The sequence below is a fragment of the Bos grunniens genome, chromosome 13, assembly GCF_055505025.1.
Source record: "Bos grunniens cultivar Pamir isolate PY7600 chromosome 13, Bosgru_T2T1.0, whole genome shotgun sequence".
NCBI classification, from domain to species: Eukaryota; Metazoa; Chordata; class Mammalia; order Artiodactyla; family Bovidae; genus Bos; species Bos grunniens.
The window spans coordinates 2,481,829-2,500,449 of record NC_141177.1 but is presented as its reverse complement, the minus strand read 5'-3'; the positions used below and the strand labels follow the sequence as shown (position 1 = coordinate 2,500,449).

General features: G+C 46.6%; 1 protein-coding gene and 1 long non-coding RNA gene across 7 annotated transcripts in view; one reads left to right on the top strand and one right to left on the bottom strand.

Moving 5' to 3' along the window:
• Positions 1 to 18,621, top strand: part of TSHZ2 (teashirt zinc finger homeobox 2) — a 508,475-nt gene that overhangs the window by 386,008 nt on the left and 103,846 nt on the right. Inside the window, exon 2 of one of the 6 annotated variants that reach the window (XM_086331295.1) lies at positions 16,510 to 18,621. The exons of the other annotated variants lie outside the window; for them this stretch is intronic. The gene's annotated coding sequence lies outside the window, so the exon portion shown is untranslated. The remainder of the gene's footprint in view (positions 1 to 16,509) is intronic. 6 annotated transcript variants of the gene reach the window in all.
• LOC147359966 (uncharacterized) lies at positions 1,212 to 17,856 on the bottom strand. The gene is made up of 2 exons (XR_015138834.1): positions 17,719 to 17,856; positions 1,212 to 15,069 (listed from the first exon to the last, which is right to left on the bottom strand). It is a non-coding gene; the product is annotated as an uncharacterized LOC147359966 (long non-coding RNA).

Genomic DNA, 18,621 nt, shown 5'->3' with positions numbered 1-18,621 from the left:
GAAGGGAACGGCCCTCGAAGCCAGGCGCTCTGAACTTGCCGGCTGGAATGTCCTCTTCCCAGAGATGGCTTGTCTGATCTACTGACGGAATTTGAGAAATGTGACATCTGTGTGTGGGTTTGATCTCGCCGATAAAGACAGTAAATATCTCATTGTGGTGCTGAAGCTTTGCATGGAAAGCTCCTCCAGGGTTAGTCCAAGAAAGATTAGGCTCCTCCTGTTGACAACAAGTCAGGCCTGCGAGGCTCCTCCAGCGGCTGCTGGCCACTTCCTGCCGGGATTCTGGGGTAGAGTGTGCAGTTGGTGTCACCCAGGAGAAAGCATAGAGGCTGGAAAGAGTTCCATCTTAAGAGGGACAAACATAGCGTTTATGGAGGTCATTCCATAGGTTTGCAGCTAAAGAAAAGTACGGCTTTCCAGGTGGCTCAGTGGTAACGAATACAGCTGTCAATGCAGGAGACACAAGAGATGTGGGTTTGATCCCTGAGTTGGGAAGATCCCCTGGAGAGGGAAATGGCAACCCACTCCGGTATTCTTGCCTGGAGAATTCCATGCACAGGGGAGCCTGGCGGGCTACAGTCCATGGGGTCACAAAGAGTCAGACCTGACTGAGCAGAAAGGATGCACAAAGCGTATGCTCGGTCTCGTGGTATTTCCCCCAGTGCCCACCCTCTCCCCACAACGCACAGAGTCTAAAATTTACTAATGCAAATGCCTCTGCCCAGTGCCGGGTCTGTGTGGAAGGACATGCTTAGGAAGCATGCTGACCACCTTACAGGTGAACCAGTCCTCCCACAGTCAGTGGCGGGAGGGTGTTGGGTTTCCCAGGTGGCACCAGTGGGAAAGAACCTGCCTGCCCGTGCCAGCGCAGGAGATGTAAGAGGCTTGGGTTTGATCCCTGGGTTGGGGGTTGATCCCTGGACTAGGAAATGACGACCCACTCCAGTGTTCCTGCCTGGAGAATCCCAGGGACAGAGGAGCCTGGTGGGCCACAGTCCATGGGGTTGCAAAGAGCCGGACACGACTGGAGCGATTTAGCATACACAAGAGGGTGCCAGTCTCTTTTCTGCTGTAGGCGGGCAGGTTAAAACCAGGGTCACAGCTAGAGAGCTGCGAGGCGGCAGCACCTCACCTTGTGCTCCATGGAAGCGGCTTCCTTTCACCAGCCCTTAAGGCTCGGTCCAAAGGGGTTGGACCGGGACCTCTCAGCTGGGGCAGTGTTGTCATCCGGGGCAGGCCATCCGGGGCGCGGTGCTGTGCATTGTAGGGTGATTAGCAGCTGCCTGGACCTCTACTCACCAGGAGCCAGTGGCACCTCCCTCCTGAGTGGTAACAACTAAAGATGCCCCTGGACTTTGCCAAATGCCCCCTGTGAGCAGAGCCACCCCGGGCTGAGAACCACAGAGACAGACAGCAGCCCGTGGTGCCTGCGGCCCTGGCCTGTCCACACTGCCCGCCCCTCCTTCACTTCTTCCCAGGCTCCCCCCGAGGTGGACCTTGCCTGACGCCCTATCCAGGAGCCAACCTCCATCCACCTCCATGTTCTTACTCAACTACTCTTTTTTAATTGTGGTGAAGACACATAACATAAAATTCACCACTTTTACCATTGTGAAGGGGCAGTTCAGTGGCTTTTAGTGCCTTGACAATGTGCCACCATCACCATCTAGTTCCAAAACAGTCTTAGCACCCTGGAAGCACGTTCTGTACCCACCAAGCAGTCTTTCCCATTTTCTCCCTCCCGGTCCCTGACAACCAATGATCTGCTTTTTGCGTCTGTGGAATTTGCCTGTTCTGGACATTCCCTAAGATATAGCAGGCGTCTGTGGATTCGCCTGTTCTGGACATTCCCTAAGATACAGCAGGTGACCCTTTGTGCCTGGCAGTTCCTCGAGAAGGTAAATACGGAGTTACTAGGGGACCTGGCAGTTCCTCTCAGGTATGTATGCCCGAAAGAATAGAAAACAGGTGTTCAAACGAACACCTGTCCATGAATATTTGTACAAGAAGGCACAAGTCACAGCAGCCAGAAGATGAAACAACCCTAGCATCCTACAGTTAATGAAGGGATAAATAAAACATGGTCCATCCATGCAATGAAACAGCCATACCTGGCAGTATTAATGCAGCCACAACATCTACAAACCTCGCCTGTATTTTCATCACTGTGTCTTTAACACCCACAACAGTGCCTGGCTCTTAGTAGGTGCTCAGTAAATACAAACTGAATAAAAAAAGGCACAGAAAACTAAATGAACTAGAGATAGTCAAGAGCTATGAATAAATAGAAGTAGCAAGAGCTATTGATATTAACCATTTCTTTCAATTCGGAGGTGGAGGTGGGAAAGGAAGTAGATTCCCAAAACTATAGACAAGGAAACAAAAATTAACTTGATATTGAATTGGAATTTTTGCTGTTGTTGTTAACCAGTTTGTGGAAAATATTTGAATCACAGAGATGGGGCTTGTGATGAAAGTGTCTAGATAGAATCTTAAAATTTCTAAAATCTCCTTGCTTATTTTTTTTCAATATAAGACTCCATCTCATCTTTCCAAATGTTTCTTTTAGAAGAGGATGTACTTAGGGTGTCCATGGTAAATAGATGTTTCTTCAAAATAGCCCCACCCACCAACCCCGGGAAGAGGAGACGTTTGTTCCCACATAGTTTCCGTGGCTGCAAAGATTTTCGCAAAATTTCTTCAGAAGCTGCCTGATGAGCCCCACAAGGATAGGAAGCTAACGAGATTATAATCATTATAATTACACTTCATCATAGATCAAAAGCCGTTTAACTCAGCAAAATGACCTGGTCGGCTCCACTAGCCTTTATTTCCAGTGACTTCTGGCTTTGCTCAAAGATTTCCAAGTCCAGCTGAGCCAGGGTGTCAAGTGCCTTCCCAAGGCCATGCCACTGCCTGGGAAATGATGCCTCGGTTTCCTTGTTGATAAATTGAGAATACTAATCCTACCTTAAGGAGTTCTCCAATTGTGTTGCTTTCCCAGAGGACTTTTGGAAAGGGGCTACACTTCCTGCTTTCTGAAAGAATTAAGAAGTCAGACACACAGTTTTAAGGCATATTTTAATGATGCGTCCATGTCTATCGCTGTTGAAACAAGTTGCTACAAATTTAGGGGTTTAAAACAACATAAAGTTTTTTAACTTTTTATTTTATATTGAAGAATAGTTGATTACTGATATTGTGTTGTTTGTAGTTGGTACAGCAAGTGATTCTGTTATACATATACATGTATCTGTTCTTTTTCAAACTGTTTTTCCACGTTTAAAACGACACAAATTTGTTATCTTCTAGTTTTGGAGGTCAGAAGTCTAAATCAGTCTCACCGAGTTAAAATCAAGGTGCCAGCAAGTCTGGCGCATTCCTGAGGCTCCAGGGAGAATCTCTTTTTTTGCCTTTTTAACTTCTAGAGACAGCCTGCATTTTTTGGCTCATAGCTCCTTCCTTGACTTACTCCAACCTCTTCTGTTCTTATAATCTCTTAATGGCTCAACATTCTTGCCTTCCTCTTATAAGGACCCTTGTCATAAAGGGGCCTTGGACCCACTGCATGCTCAAGCTAAGCTCCCCTAGTCTCCAGACCCTTAATTTACTCCCATCTGCAGAGTCCCTTTTTCCCTGTAAGGGGAGAGGTTCACAGGTTCTGGAGATCAGGCCGTGGACGTTTGAGGGGCCCTTGCTCAGCCTACCACAGATGGTTTCCTCTGCGGTGGGAAGTGGTTCTCAGTGGAGCGTATTAACTCCTTCCCACCTCTCAGTGCACTTCGGCGGTGCCACTTTGAGGAAGGAAAATTCATTTGGAGGAAGAAACCGGCATCCAAGATTGGAAGGGATGTGCAGGATGGTGCTATCTTTTGCACATCTCGGCTCAGAGGCTTTGTGGGAATTGTAGTTGGACCGTCAACCTTAGGTGGATGTGCTCAGTTGCTCAGTCGTGTCTGACTCTGAGACCCCTTGGACTGTAGCCCACCAGGCTCCTCTGACCATGAGATTTCCCAGGCAAGAACACTGGAGTGGGTTGCCCTTTCCTCCTCTAGGGCATCTTCCCGACTCAGGGATCAAACCCATATCTCCCACATCTCCTCATCTCCTGTGTTGCAGACAGATGCATTACCACTGAGCCCTTGGGAAAGCCATCAACCCTAGACTTGAAGCTATTCTAGGCTTCTGACGCCAATTATGTCACACTGAGGAACATCAGCTTGGCTGGGAGTTTGATCATGACGTTGCATTCTACTTGATCCATGGAAGACAGCACAGTCCCCTCACGCCCCTGGCCAAGCCTTTCTTATTCCTTACAGAGGAATAGCTTCCATCAGGTGGTGAATTGTGCTATTGTTCTGTTCTCTGCTGGCTCTGCAGTGCCTAGAACAGTGCCTGGCACCTTGCAGACAATGAATAAATAAATACTCACCATAATAGGCTTCTCAGGTGGCGCTAATGATAAAGAACCCACCTGCCAATGCAGGAGACCTAAGAGATGCAGGTTTCATCCCTGGGTCAGGAAGATCGCCTAGAGGATGTGTGTCGGAGGCATGGCAGCCCACTCCAGTATTCTTGCCTGAGAATCCCGTGGACAGAGGAGCCTGCCAGGATACAGGCCATAGGGATCGCACAGATTTGGACACAACTGAAGCAGCTTAGCACACACACACACACACACACACACACACATACACATTGTATCAATGAATGAGTGATTGATATTGAGAGGTTTTATAGTATTTTCAAACTATAATTTTTTCATAAAGATGAAATGCATTTCGTCTATTCTGCCAATATTGCACCTGGAAAATCCTGGATTTCTCTGAGTATTATCTTAATCTGTGGTCACCTTGAAACTTCGGGTTTTCCCATATGAAACAAGAGGACAGACTGGGAAAGCCATGCTTCTTAGAGCAATGCCTGCTCATCGAATCTTATTTTTCATTAGGATTCAGTTCAGTTCAGTCGCTCAGTCGTGTCCGACTCTTTGCGACCCCATGAACCACAGCACGCCAGGCCTCCCTATCCATCACCAACTCCCAGAGTCCACCCAAACCCATGTCCATCAAGTCAGTGATGCCATCCAACCATCTCATCCTCTGTCATCCCCTTCTCCTCCTGCCCTCAATCTTTCCCAGCATCAGGGTCTTTTCCAATGAGTCAGCTCTTCACATCAGGTGGCCTTCATTAGGACAGTTCACTTCAGTAAGATCCTGGGCATTTTTGATAAGCCAGCATTCAGGGAACAAAGCTGTTATGAAATGACTTACTAGAGGTTCTAGCCATAATTTTTGGCCTCAGAATATTGCTGAGTGTTTTTCCTTTGTCAGTCTAAAAGGAAAATGTAACATTTCAATTGCCATCCTTTAGAAAGAAGTAAAGAAGGGGCTATTTGCATTTGATCCACAAATTGGACCAGAATAATTTTTGTCAATGTCTAATCTGCCAATACTGTTTTTTAGAAAATTAAACTAAATACTCATTAATTCACTGTTTTCTCTTATTGAGTGAAAAGATTTTTTTTCTGTCAACTGTGTTTTTATCCAGAATCAGTTATAGAATATTTTGCATTATTAAAAATCAGAGAGGTGAGAGTGACATTTCCTTTGAACTCCAAACAAATTGCAAACTTCAAAAAATCTTTGATGGAACAACATAGCATTATAACCCAAAGAGTCTGATGGAGGGGGGAAAAATGAAGAAAATAAAGAGTTGTTGTTTTTTTTTTGCAAATAGGATATTAATGATACTTAACTCTATGATGTTAATTTTAGTGTTTACAAGTATTCATTGATTCTCTGTCAAAAGGAGTATCATTCCAGGTCCCATAAAAAATTAACTCAATTATAAATCCAAAATTTTGGAAGACTATACATAGTAGGCAAAATTCCAAAGATGGTCTCCCAAGATTCCCATCTCATATTTATTCAATCAAACAATAAGCTAGGTACTTCAGAGAAAGGATCTTGCAGAGGTAATCAACATCTCAAATCAGTTGAATTTAAGATACCGAGATTATCTGTCTCACGTGGGCCTGATCGAAGTGTATGACCCCTTTAAAAGCAGAGTGCTTTTGCTGGTAGGAAAAAAAGTCAGACCTATGCATGCCCACTGACCTCAAGGGAAAAAAATAAGGTCAAACAGATTTGAGTTCAGATTCTTCATTTATAGTTTTGTGAACTTTAGCAAAATCCTAACATCAAATTCTTTCATTTCCTAATCTATAATACCAGCACCTTCATAAATTCATCGTGGAGCATTAAGAGACAGAATACACGCAAAATGCCTGGTACCGTGCCTGACACAGCCTACGTGCACAATAAAAATAGCTATTATTTTCTTTTTATGTCCTCTTGATAAGATTATCATTCACGAACTCTTCTGCAATCTGGGTTTTGATTCTAAAACCATGTGAGTCCACATGAAATGACACAGAAAAGCGTAGTTCAAGTAGGGAGTGTTGCATTATGTTGAGAGCTCGCTTAGTGTCAGTTCATCTGTCCATGTTCCATTTTGACTTCCTGCCTAAGCTCAGCTTTCTTCAGTTTAATGCGTAACCGACTAACCCTGCATCTCTCCGGATGTCCGAACTTTTATGACCACACCTTTCTCAGCAAGACCTAGCTAGTCCGTGTCTTCCTCTTACAGGTCTCCACGGGCTAGCTGAAAACAGACTCATGCATTTCTCTTTTGGGGGCTGCCCTGGGTCCTCCTTGCTGCACAGACTTTCTCTATTACAGCGAGTAGTGGCTGCTCTCTCTTTACAGCGAGTGGCCTTCTCATCGCAGTGGCGTCTCCTGTTGCAGGTCGGGCTCCAGAGAGGGGATTCGGTAGTCCTGGCCCCCAGTTACCCCACCGCATGGGGGATCGTCCCAGACCAGGAGCCAAATCCATGTCCCCTGCATTGGTAGGTGAATTCTTAACCACTGGATCACCAGAGAAGTCCTAGTCTTATAAAACAAATTTACACCAAGTTGATAATGACCAATGAATGATGACTTAACTTTCCGTACATGTTCCATTAGGGACTTTTAATACCTTAACTCTAAGAAATAAAATGAGAATTTTAGGCATTAGCTTCAGAACTGATGGAAAGACAGTTGTGTGCACGCGTGCTCCGTCATTTAGTCGTGTCTAACTCTTTATGACCCCATGAGATGTAGCCCACCAGGCTCCTCCATCCATTCGAATTTTCCAGGCAAGAATACTGGAGTGAGTTGCCATTTCCTACTCCAAAGGATCTTCCTGACACAGGAATGGAACCAAAAGGACAGTGGGGAGCTAGCTGCAAACCTTTTGGGTCTTACTAAAAATGACCCTACATGGGCAACCATCGATACCATGTCCAGTAAAGGACATCTGTTTCCAGCCCTCTTCCTAAACACGTTTGCCTAATTTCTCCACTTAACACCGTGAAAAGATCTCCCCAAGTTCTTCTGTTCACATTTAAATAACTTGTATTACTTAGAAAAAAAGTATAAGTTTTAATGTTATAATTAACTTATTCAGTAATTTATTATCACCATCCTGTAGGCTGGACTTATATATAACTAGAAGAGGACTAAATTTTAAGAGCAAGTTTTCAATTCCATTTAAAATAACCATTAGACTTCCCTGGTGGTACAGTGGTGAAGAATCTGCATGCCATTGCAGGGGACGTGGGTTCGATCCCTGCTTCCGGAAGGCTCCCAATGCCTTGGGGCAACCAAGTTCATGCGCCACAACGACCGAGCCCCCACTCGAGAGCCTATGCTCTGTAACAAGAGAAGCCACTGCTGTGAGGAGCCCGGGCACCCCAGGGAAGAGGAGCCTCACTTGCCACAGTTAGAGAAAACCCACGCTCAGCACCAAAGACCCAGCACACCCATAAACAAACAAATAAATAAGAAAAAGTAAAGTAACCCCTAGGTAATTGCTGGGCTTCCCTGGTGGCTCAGACAGTCAAGAATCTTCCCGCAATGTGGGAGACCCAGGTTCGATCCCTGGGTTGGGAAGATCCACTGGACAAGGAAATGGCAACCCACGCCAGTATCCCTGCCTGGAGAATCCCATGGACAGAGGAGCCTGGCGGGCTTCCATGGGGTCGCAAAGAGTCGGACACGACTGAGCAACTAGCACTTTCACTTTCAATTAATGTCTAAGCTGCTGAAGACAAGTGATTAAAAAAACTTTCAGCTCCTGGAACAAAATCTGCTGGAAGTTGTTTGTGTTCATAAACAATTACATACCCATAAAGACGGAATTACCCATTTTAAGAATACTAGGAATGAAAACGGGCTTCCAGGTGGTGCTAGTGCTAAAGAACCTGCCTGCCGGTGCAAGAGACGCAAGAGACGCAGGAGACGCAGGTTTAATCCCTGGGTAGGGAAGATCCCCTGGAGAAGGCGACCCACTCCAGGATTCTTGTCTGGAGAATCCCATGGACAGAGGAGCCTGGTGGGCTACAGTCCATAGGGTCAGAAAGAGTCCCACAGGCCTGAAGTGACTTAGCACGTACGTACCCATGTGGGAATGAAAATAGGCCCTTGAATTTAAAGAGAAAGCTTGCTTGCTCTTGGCTGTTGAGGTGCTGATCTCTCTGATGGCCTCGCCGTGGTTGTGTGAAGTCCCCAGATCTCTGAGCTCTCAGACAAGTGGTATCTGTGTCTCCAGAGCTCTCCCCAGGCAGCCCCTCGTGGGGACCGCCTGACTCTGTTTATTCTTAGAGTGAGCAACTGCATACACACGGGTGATGTTATGACACAGACCACCAGAAAAGAATACAGAGACAAGAAGATCTCTCTGTGAAAACAAAATATTAATTCTGCTTCAAACCCAGTCTGAATTTTTCACAGTGGAAAATTCTTCCTAGAGAGAACCAGAGGTGGTTGTTTTAATTTCATTTTCACATTTAGCACCACAAACCCCTGTCTTTTTAAAGGGCCATAAGACACCCAAGACACAAAGACTGTTGCCTTGAGACAAAAGCAATGTTTTCTCATTTGCCACCTAATACCTTTTCCATAGGGCTTCCCTGGTGGCTCAGAGGTTAAAGCGTCTGCCTGGAATGTGGGAGACCCGGGTTCGATACCTGGGTTGGGAAGACCTCCTGGAGAAGGCAATGGCACCCCACTCCAGTACTTTTGCCTGGAGAATCCCATGGAGGGAGGAGCCTGGTGGGCTACAGTCCACGAGGTCGCAAAGAGTCAGACACGACTGAACGACTCCACTTTGACTTTTCTTTCACTTTCACGTTTTTCATAGGGCTTCCCAGGTGGCGCTAGTGGTAAAGAACCCGCCTGCCAATGCAGGAGACATAAAAGACGAAGGTTTGATCCTTGGGTTGGGAAGATCCCCTGGAGAGGGAAATGCTGGCACTCCAGCATTCCTGCCTAGAGAATTCCAAGGACAGGGGAGCCTGGTGAGTTAGGGTCCATGGGGCTGCAGAGAGTCGGACACAACTGAAGTGACTTAGCAGTCACCCTTTTCAGGTTTTCTTTTCTGTGTCTTTCGGGGAAAAAACACACCAAACCAGCTGCGGATTGTTTCCATGTAGCCACTGAAGCTGGTAAACTGGAACAGAACCATAGCAAGCGAAACAGAGAGAGAAAAGGTTCTGTTCATCTTTTTATTTTTTCATTTCCAGCTCATTTTCATTCCCATTAGATGGGAAAATTCACCAAATCTATACATAAGTTAAAATGGTAAAATAAACTTCTTTGGAAAAATAAACTGTGTAAACCATTCATCCATTCGAGATTTTTTTTTTTTAATAGTCCTTTGTCACTTGATGAAGCAAAGTAAAACTTGACTCACCTGGCAAATAATCCAGGAGAAAAAATCTTTCCTTTCCTTATGAAATAAATTCTTTGGATGTTTTTGTGTTTTAAAAACCAAAAATCTGTGAATGCTTTTTTTATTTTAAAAACCAAATACGTATTGTGGACATATGTCTAACAACTAGAAACATGAATCTGTCCCACATGGCATGCTTTTTCAGTTTAAAATATTCTAATACTTTTCCCGGGTTGCCCTCTTAGTCTACATCCATAGAACTGTTTACTGGAGGCCTATGTGTACCAGGATTTTGTACATTTACTTCATTTGATCCTACCAACAATTCCTTGAAGGAGTTACAATCCTGTTTTGTAGACAAAGAAGCTCAGTTTCGGAGACTGTCATTCACAGAAAAGCACCCAACGGTGGCCGGGCTCAGAACCTGCCTCTGCCCCTTTCGCGCCGTGAGATATTAGCCAAGCTATTTAACCCCTCTGTGCCTCACTTTCCTATCTCTAAACTAGGGAAAATAATGTCAGGCCACAATCACTTACCTATAATTCTAAAATCTCTGAACATTAAAATGCTCTTGTAAATAGGGCTGCAAGAGACACAGTGATGGTTTAGTCGCTAAGTCGTGTCTGACTCCTTGCGAACCTTTGGATTGTTGCCTCCCAGGCTCCTCTGTCCATGGGATTTCCCAGGCAAGAATACTGGAGTGGGTTGCTATTTCCTTCTCCAGGGGATCTTCGTGACCCAGGGATCTAACCCATGTCTCCTGCATTGCAGGCAAATAACTGACCCACCAGGGGAACCCAAGACAAGAGATGTACAAAAAATATTATTCGCTGTTTATCTGAAATTCAAGTTTAACTGAGCATGTCATATTTTTCTTTGCTATGTCCAGCAACACTAGCTTTGTACCACCCCTAATTTGGCAAAAAAGGTTGGACTGTGCTGGCATGAGGTTATTACAATCTTTATAATTTGTCTGATGTGGCAAAGGTCTGAGTAGAGGGGCCAGCAAGCACAGCCCCACGTGTTTGGTGCATTGGACAGAAAGAAACCCACCAGGGACAGAGCAGAAAGATGGGGCAGGGGCGGGGAGAAGGGCAGGGACAGCGTCAGAGAGGAGGCCCGGAGCGGACCCCACGCTAGCCATCTGGTGCTCACGAGGGGACGCGGTGTCCCAAGGTCACATGTCGGAGGAGCAGCAAAGGCAGGATCCAACCCTTGGTCAGTTCTACCCGTCAGCACTTCGGCCAGGCTCTCACACGGGAGAGAATTGAAGTCCTCATTGTGGAGGTATCTTCACGGGACTTCTCTGGGGGTCCAGCGGTTAAGATTCTGCCTTCCAATGAAAGGGATGTGGGTTTGGTCTCTGGTTGGGGAGCTAGGATCCCACATGCCTGGAGACCAAAAAACCAGAACACACAACAGAAGCAACACTGCAACAAATTCAATACAGATTTTACAAATAAAAAAATAAATAAATAAAAGGGAAAAGATATCTTCAGGCTCTGGATCTAATGAAAAAATTAATAAATACGGCATCCACTCAACGCTTGCACTGACTTTGCCACCATAAAGCGTTGCAACTTCAATAGATTTTCTTTCAAGGTGATGGCGTTGATGCCCACACAAAAGCTCTTGCAGAGTTTCTCTGTGACAGGAAAGCATCTTAGTGAAAAACAAGACTTCAGAATGAGGGGAGAAAGTTTGTAAGCAGGGTATAAAGCTATATTATAAACGTAATATAATAATGACAAGATAATTTATTAGTGGTGTAAGACTTGCCTCATTTTATCCCTAACCATGTACACTGCTTGTTACACACATCACCTTCTTGTATGCCCTAAGATGTCATTTCCCTGGGGCTAGAATTGGTGGAATGTGGTTATCTAGCCAACCTCGTCGGTAGACTGACCTGAATTTTCTATCTTCTTCACCCAAAATCCATAAATTTTTCTTGAATTTCTATTTACCATCAAGCACAGGGTTGGCCACTAAAGTCCTAGAAGTAGTTAAGATACTGTCCTGAATTCACCAAGCTTTTAGTAACTACAATTTATTTTATTCCCAAGATGCCAAGGAAGTGATTCATTGTGCCAAGAAGTTGTGATTTTGTCCTGACTTTAATAATACAAACATCTAGCACATTCTCAGAGTGTACTGGTCACTGTGCTCAGCTTTTATGTGCATTGTCTAACCTAATTGTTGTGTTTGTGTGCAGAGGCGCTCAGTCGTGTCTGACTCTTTGCGACCCCGTGGACTATAGCCCACCAGGCTCCTCCGTCCATGGGTTTTCCCAGGCAGGAATACTGGAGTGGGTTGCCATTCCCTCCTCCAGGGGATCTTCCCGACCCAGGGATCGAGCCTGTGTGCCTTACACCTCCTGCAGGCAGGTTCTTTACTGCTAGTGCCACCTGGGAAACCCCACCTGATTCTTGGGGCTTCCCTGGTGGCTCAGAGGTTAAAGCATCTGCCTACAATGTGGGAGACCTGGGTTCGATCCCTGGATCGGGAAGATTCCCCTGGAGAAGGCAATGGCAACCCACTCCAGTATTCTTGCCTGGAGAATCCCATGAACAGAGGAGCCTGGTGGGCTACACAGTCCATGGGGTCGCAACGAGTCGGACACGACCTAATTTTTACATAGCCCCAAGTGTAGCATCATCCCCATTTTTCAGATAGGGTGACTAAGTGCTGAAATAAGTGTCTTACTCAAGACCCAGAGCTTGTCAACAGTTGACTTGAGGTACCAAACCTTGGCAAGTCTGACTCCAAAGCCAGCCCTCTTATCTGTCGTGCTGTGATAAAACATATTAGAAACTTGTTTTTCAAGTTTAACACCAATAGCCAATCTCCCTTCCACTTTAGCTAATATGAACTTTTGCATAGAAAAGCTGCTTCAAGCCTTTCCTTTGTCTCAGCCTCGAGGGCTGGTTCAGGCTTTGCTTTTGAATCAATGAAGCTGAGAATCCAGTCACCACGTGCTCCACGAGGGCTTGGCAGCTGCTCTGGCCCAGCCCCCAGGACTGGCCCCGCATGGCTGTGCTCACCAGCCCCTTCGGCACCATCACCACTGAAGGACTGAGAAATAGCAGACACGCCCCACCGCCTGTCAGAATCTTCTGCACTGATGCACACACCCCATCGATGAGCCAGCTCCTCTGTCACTGGCCCAGGATCTTTGAATTTAGAAGCTGGGTCAGGAAAGAATGACACTCTTGCAGGAAACTGTCCTTCAGGAGAAATGATATTTTTCAGCATCTTCCCCAGGCCTGCAGCATAATAGGCAGGTATTGCCCTGATGATAAATGATAGTTCCTCCAGGAATCAGTGACAGGGTCATAAAGCTGAGGATTCTCTAGCATTCCGCTTGCTCCTGGAGTGCGTAGGAATCTGGCCACAAAAACCAGAGACACCTGCAAAATCAGCTCTCCTGCAACCCACCCTGATTTTTCATTTCAGATACCCATTGATCTCAGTCAATGGGAAATCATGTCTCAGTCATTCTTGGAGTTTTCCATCCACCCTTTATTTATTTCTATTTTTATTTAACTTTTTATTTTGTACTGGGGTACAGCTGATGGACAATATTGGGATAGTTTCAGGCGAACAGGGAAGGGACTCAGCCACACATATACATGTATCCGTTCTCCCCCTAACTCCCCTCCCATCCATGTTTCTACACAGCATTGAGCAGAGTTTCATGTGCTATACAGTAGGTCCTTGTTGGTTATTTATTTCAAACATAGCAGTGTGTACAGGCAACCAAAAGCTTGTTCTCTAAGTCTGTGAGTCTGTTTTGTAAGTAAGTTCATTTGTATCATTTCTCTTTAGATTCCTCATATAAGGGATACGATATTTCTCCTTCTCTGCCCAACTTACTTCTTTAAATTGTTTCAATTATTATTATTTTTGGCTGTGTTGGGTCTTTGTTGTGGCACTCAGCTTTTCTCTAGTTGCGGCACATGGGCTGAGTTGCCCCAAGGCATGTGGAATCGCAACTCCTCAACCAGGAATCAAACACCATCTCCTGCATTGCAAGGGGGATCCTTAACCTCTGGACCACCGGGGAAGTTCCTCCACCCTTTCTTTAAATCAACAGTTCGTGAGTGGGAGAGATACTGCCCCTAGTGGGAATTTCCAGAAATTATTTTGGGGAGTCGGCAATCACAAAGAATTAGAGCGACATTCGCGCTGGTGGTCAGAGACCAGAGGTGCCAGTCATCCTGTAATGAATGAGACAGCCCCACGCCACGAAGAACTGTCAGGAGCCTGACTTCTGAATGTTCACGGCTGCTGCTGCTAAGTCACTTCAGTCGTGTCCAACTCTGTGCAACCCCATAGACGGCAGCCCACCAGGCTCCCCCGTCCCTGGGATTCTCCAAGCAAGAACACTGGAGTGGGTCGCCATTTCCTTCTCCAAGGCAGGAAAGTGAAAAGTGAAAGTGAAGTCGCTCAGTCATATCCGACTCTTTGTGACCCCATGGACTGCAGCCCACCAGGCTCCTCCATCCATGGGATTCTCCAGGCAAGAACACTGGAGTGGGGTGCCATTGACACTCCTAAAGGTGGAGAACCCTGTATAATTCTCTGAGCCTAGACCCTACGTTCATTTGGCATAGGTTACAAAGTATTCTTCACATTGTTTTAATACATGCTGAATTTTACAAGCATGTGACTTGACTATCCCATGGGCTTCCCTGGTGGCTCAGACAGTAAAGAACCCGCCTGCAATGTAGGAGACCCAGGTTCCATCCCTGAGTTGGGAAGATCCCCTGGAGAAGGGAATGGCTGCCCACTGCAGTATTCTTGCCTGAAGAATACCTACAGTCCATGGAGTCACAAAGAGTCGAAAAGACTGAGTGATTAACACTACTACTACTAACTATCATATAAATTGGAGGAAAAAACCAAATCCATACATTGTTCTAACCAAACCAAGACTGGTTCCACGTATCAGAAGATCTCATTGAAGGGCAATACTGGGAATGGCGTTCAAGTCTTTGATGTCACACACGTCTTGATCTGTATTCGAGGCTGTTGAGTTCGATCCTGTGTATGAGGGCAGGCACCTGACTGCTTTATCATGTATGCTATCATGCCAAGCCCGAGTATCTAAGTGTTGACATCCATATTTTACTATAAACAATGTCCTCTTATTTGTCCTTTGAAGAATCATGATTGTAGTTCATCGCAGCGCTGTTTACAGTATACGGTACACAGAAGCACCCTAGATGTCCGTCGGTAGATGAACGGATAAGGAAGCCGGGGTACATACACACATGGAATATGACTCAGCTATAAAAAAGAACGCATTTGAGTCAGTCCTAATGAGGTGGATGAAACTGGAGCCTATCATACAGAGTGAAGTAAGTCAGAAAAACACCAATACAGTATATTAACGCATATATGTGAAATTTAGAAAGACGGTAATGACGATCCTATAAGCAAGACAGCAAAAGAGACACAGATGTAAAGAACAGACTTTCGGACTCTGTGGGAGAGGGCGAGGGTGGGATGATTTGAGAGAAGAGCACTGAAGCGTGTATAGCACTGTATGTAAAGCAGATGACCAGTGCAAGTTCGATGCATGAAGCAGGGCAGTCAAAGCCAGTGCTCTGGGACAGCCCAGAGGGATGCGGTGCGGGGGGGGGGGACGTGGGAGGGGGTTCAGGATGGGGGGACATATGCACCCCTGGGTGATTCATGTCAATGTATGGCAAAAGCCACCACAATATTGTAATTCGCCTCCAATTAGAATAAATACATTAAAAAAAATTAGCTAGAACATACACTTCTGCCTCAACAATAGTCATTTTAAAACTTGTAATTTAATAACGCATTTTAATTTTTAAAAGAAGAATCATGATTGTAGATAAAGGATTTCAGGTCTGTAAAAGAGTGTTTAACAGACTCTGCTGATGTCCGTCGCATCCCCAGAGCACTTACTCGCACAGAAAGACGCCCTCCGCCCCCAGCGGCCGCCCTGGGCCTCAGGCCTTCCCCTGAGCAGCGGTGCGGGCCGAGCTGACGGTGAGACCCCCGAGAGGCCCGGCTGCCCTGATGGTGACCCTCTCCACCAGGCGTCCGGAACCAGCTCCTGCCCACTCGTGCCCTGGCTGCGCCCCTGGGATCATCGCCCGCCTGCACTTAACCTCGTGTCTTTGTCTCAGGGTCTTCTGGGGAACCTCAACCCAGACGGGCTGTTCCGACGCACTTGCTTGGAAAAGGGTTGCGTGTGACGGCGCTGGGCGCCGCCGCTCCGGGGTCTGTGGGTGTGCGATGCCGCGCGATGCCAGGAGAGACCCCGGGGCCTCCATTAGCCCTCCTCAGGCGGCTCTCTCAGGACTGCGAGTCTCCCGGTTCTGGGCCAATCTTTCTTTTATAGTATAATCCATGTACCATATTATATAAGTTACAGGTTACAAAATAGTAATTCACAGTATTTAAGTGAATTACTTCATTTATAGTTATTATAAAATATTGACTATGTTCCCTATGTTGTACGATATAACCTCATGGCTTATTTTATACCTAATACTTTGCACCTCTTAATCCCCTGTCCCTGAACCTGCCCCTCCCCCTTCCCTCTCCCCAGCGGTCACCACTCGTTTGTTCTCTGTATTCAGATCTATTTCTTTTTTGTTATGTTCACAAGTTCCTTGTATTTTTTTAGATTCTACTTATAGGTGATATCATGCAGTATTTGACTTTCCCTGTCTGACTCACTTTCCTTAGCACGCTGCTGCTGCTGCTGCTAAGTCACTTCAGCCGTGTCCAACTCTGTGCGACCCCATAGACGGCAGCCCACCAGGCTCCTCTGTCCATGGGATTCTCCAGGCAAGAACACTGGAGTGGGCTGCCATCTCCTTCTCCAATGCATGAAAGTGAAAAGTGAAAGTGAAGTCGCTCAGTCGTGTCCGACTCCTAACGACTCCATGGACTGCAGCCCACCAGGCTCCTCTGTCGGTGGGATTTTCCAGGCAAGAGCACTGGAGCAGGTGCCGTCGCCTCCTCCTTCCTCAGCATAATACACTCCAAGTCCGTCCACGTTGCTGCAAATGGCAGATTTTCCTTCTTTTTTAAGGTGAATAATATTCCGTGGTATATACACACCAAATCTTCATCCGTTCATCTGTCGTTGGACACTTAGGCCACATCCGCATTTCGGGCTATAGTACGTAACGCTGCTGTGAACACTGGCGTGCGCGTAGGCTTGCAAGCTAGTGTCTCTGTGTTTGGGGACACATTCCCAGGAGTGGGAGCGCCGAGTCATACAGTGGTTCTGGTTTCAGTGTCTTGAGGACCCTCTGTATCATTCTCCGCAGTAGCTGCACCGGTTTGCATTCTCCAGCACTGAAACACCCAGCCCCTGCAAACCAGCCTCTGACCTCCAGGGGTTGCTGTGTCAGATCCACGAATTAAAGCCCACCACACGAATGAGCAAAGCTGCCTAGCTGCGGGAAAAGTCGCACAGATAGAAACAGCTTTTGTTTCCCACTTTGAGCAGAAACATGGATTCATAGAGCTTCCATCCTTTCATTCAGCAGTACTTATTGAACACCTGCTCTCGGTCAGGCACTGGATATACAGCGGTGTACAACACTCACAAGATCACTTCCCTTATCAAGTTAGGAAAGGGTGATAATAAATAAACCTGTAACAAGTGGATTATATTAAGTGAAAGAAAATAGAGAAAAAGAAAACAGGACAGGGACAGAAGGGGAGGCTAGAGGTGACGGTGTGGATTTTTTTTAAAGGCAGGTCAGAGAAGACCTCGCATGAGAGTGATGAACGGCAAAGACACTGATCCTTAAGGTCCAGGATCTGCCTCCTCGCTAAAGCAGCAGCGAGCACGGTGTAGGCTGCAGAGGGTCCAACCCCTAGAAGGTACTTGCGCTCAGCACAGCAAAGATCGCCCCATGCAAAGGCAGAGCCCAGACTTACAAGATCGTCTGACTTTCCAGGGAAAACTGAGGGATATGTCGCCTCCACAGAGGGCTGCCCGCCAGCAGGGCAAAGTTCCTGGCAACTTTAGGATGTTCAAACTTTCTCCACAGTATTTTTAAAACAATAGCCAGAAAGTTGTGCAGATGGCCCGTCTTGAACATCCTGCCCAAGCTCCCCTGAGTCAGCATGCCCTGCCTGCGGTGGGGAGGGGAGGTGAAGGCAGAGAGAAGACGAGTCCTAAGGTAGGATTTTCTGGGCTCACTTGTTCTCTTCGCAGCACACCCAGAGCGTTGGAAGCGTCGCCTTGCTTTGTGTCCCTATTTCACAGGGAGGTTTGTGCCTTTTTTTTCCTCCAGCGCGTCCGGACGGCGTGTTGCTGGAGATCCCAGTGGGAAAGCCCCAAATAGAAAAGCCATCTTTGCTCCTGGAGCTCCAGGCTTGGCAGAGGGGCACTTCCTTGGCAGAGCTGCACCAACATTTCTAGGAAGCAACTGCCAGCTCCAGCAGAACTTCCAGCGGCAGCTTTACAACCCTCTGTCATCCAAACCGCTATCTGGGCAGAGGCCTGATTACTTGTAATGACTCTGTTGCTATAGCGATGGCCAAGTCCTCCGTCATCCTGCCGTGGCCTGGAAGGCCTCGCCTTTTAGGGAAGACGTGCTCCTTGTAAAGCCTGGAGGTGCTAACGGCCTCTCTGCAGGATGCTGGCCTGGTGCGGAGAGGCAGGACTGCCGAGAACGACAATGCCAGTGTGCAGACTGCCCCTGAAACCAGGGGGGATAGTTTGCCCCTTACCAAAGATGCCCCAACTCAGGAAAATCTTTGTCCTCGAACATTTGTGGATTCCTCTGGCTCCTGAAGAAGCCAAGGCCAGAGAATAAAGGGTGTTTTTGTAATGAA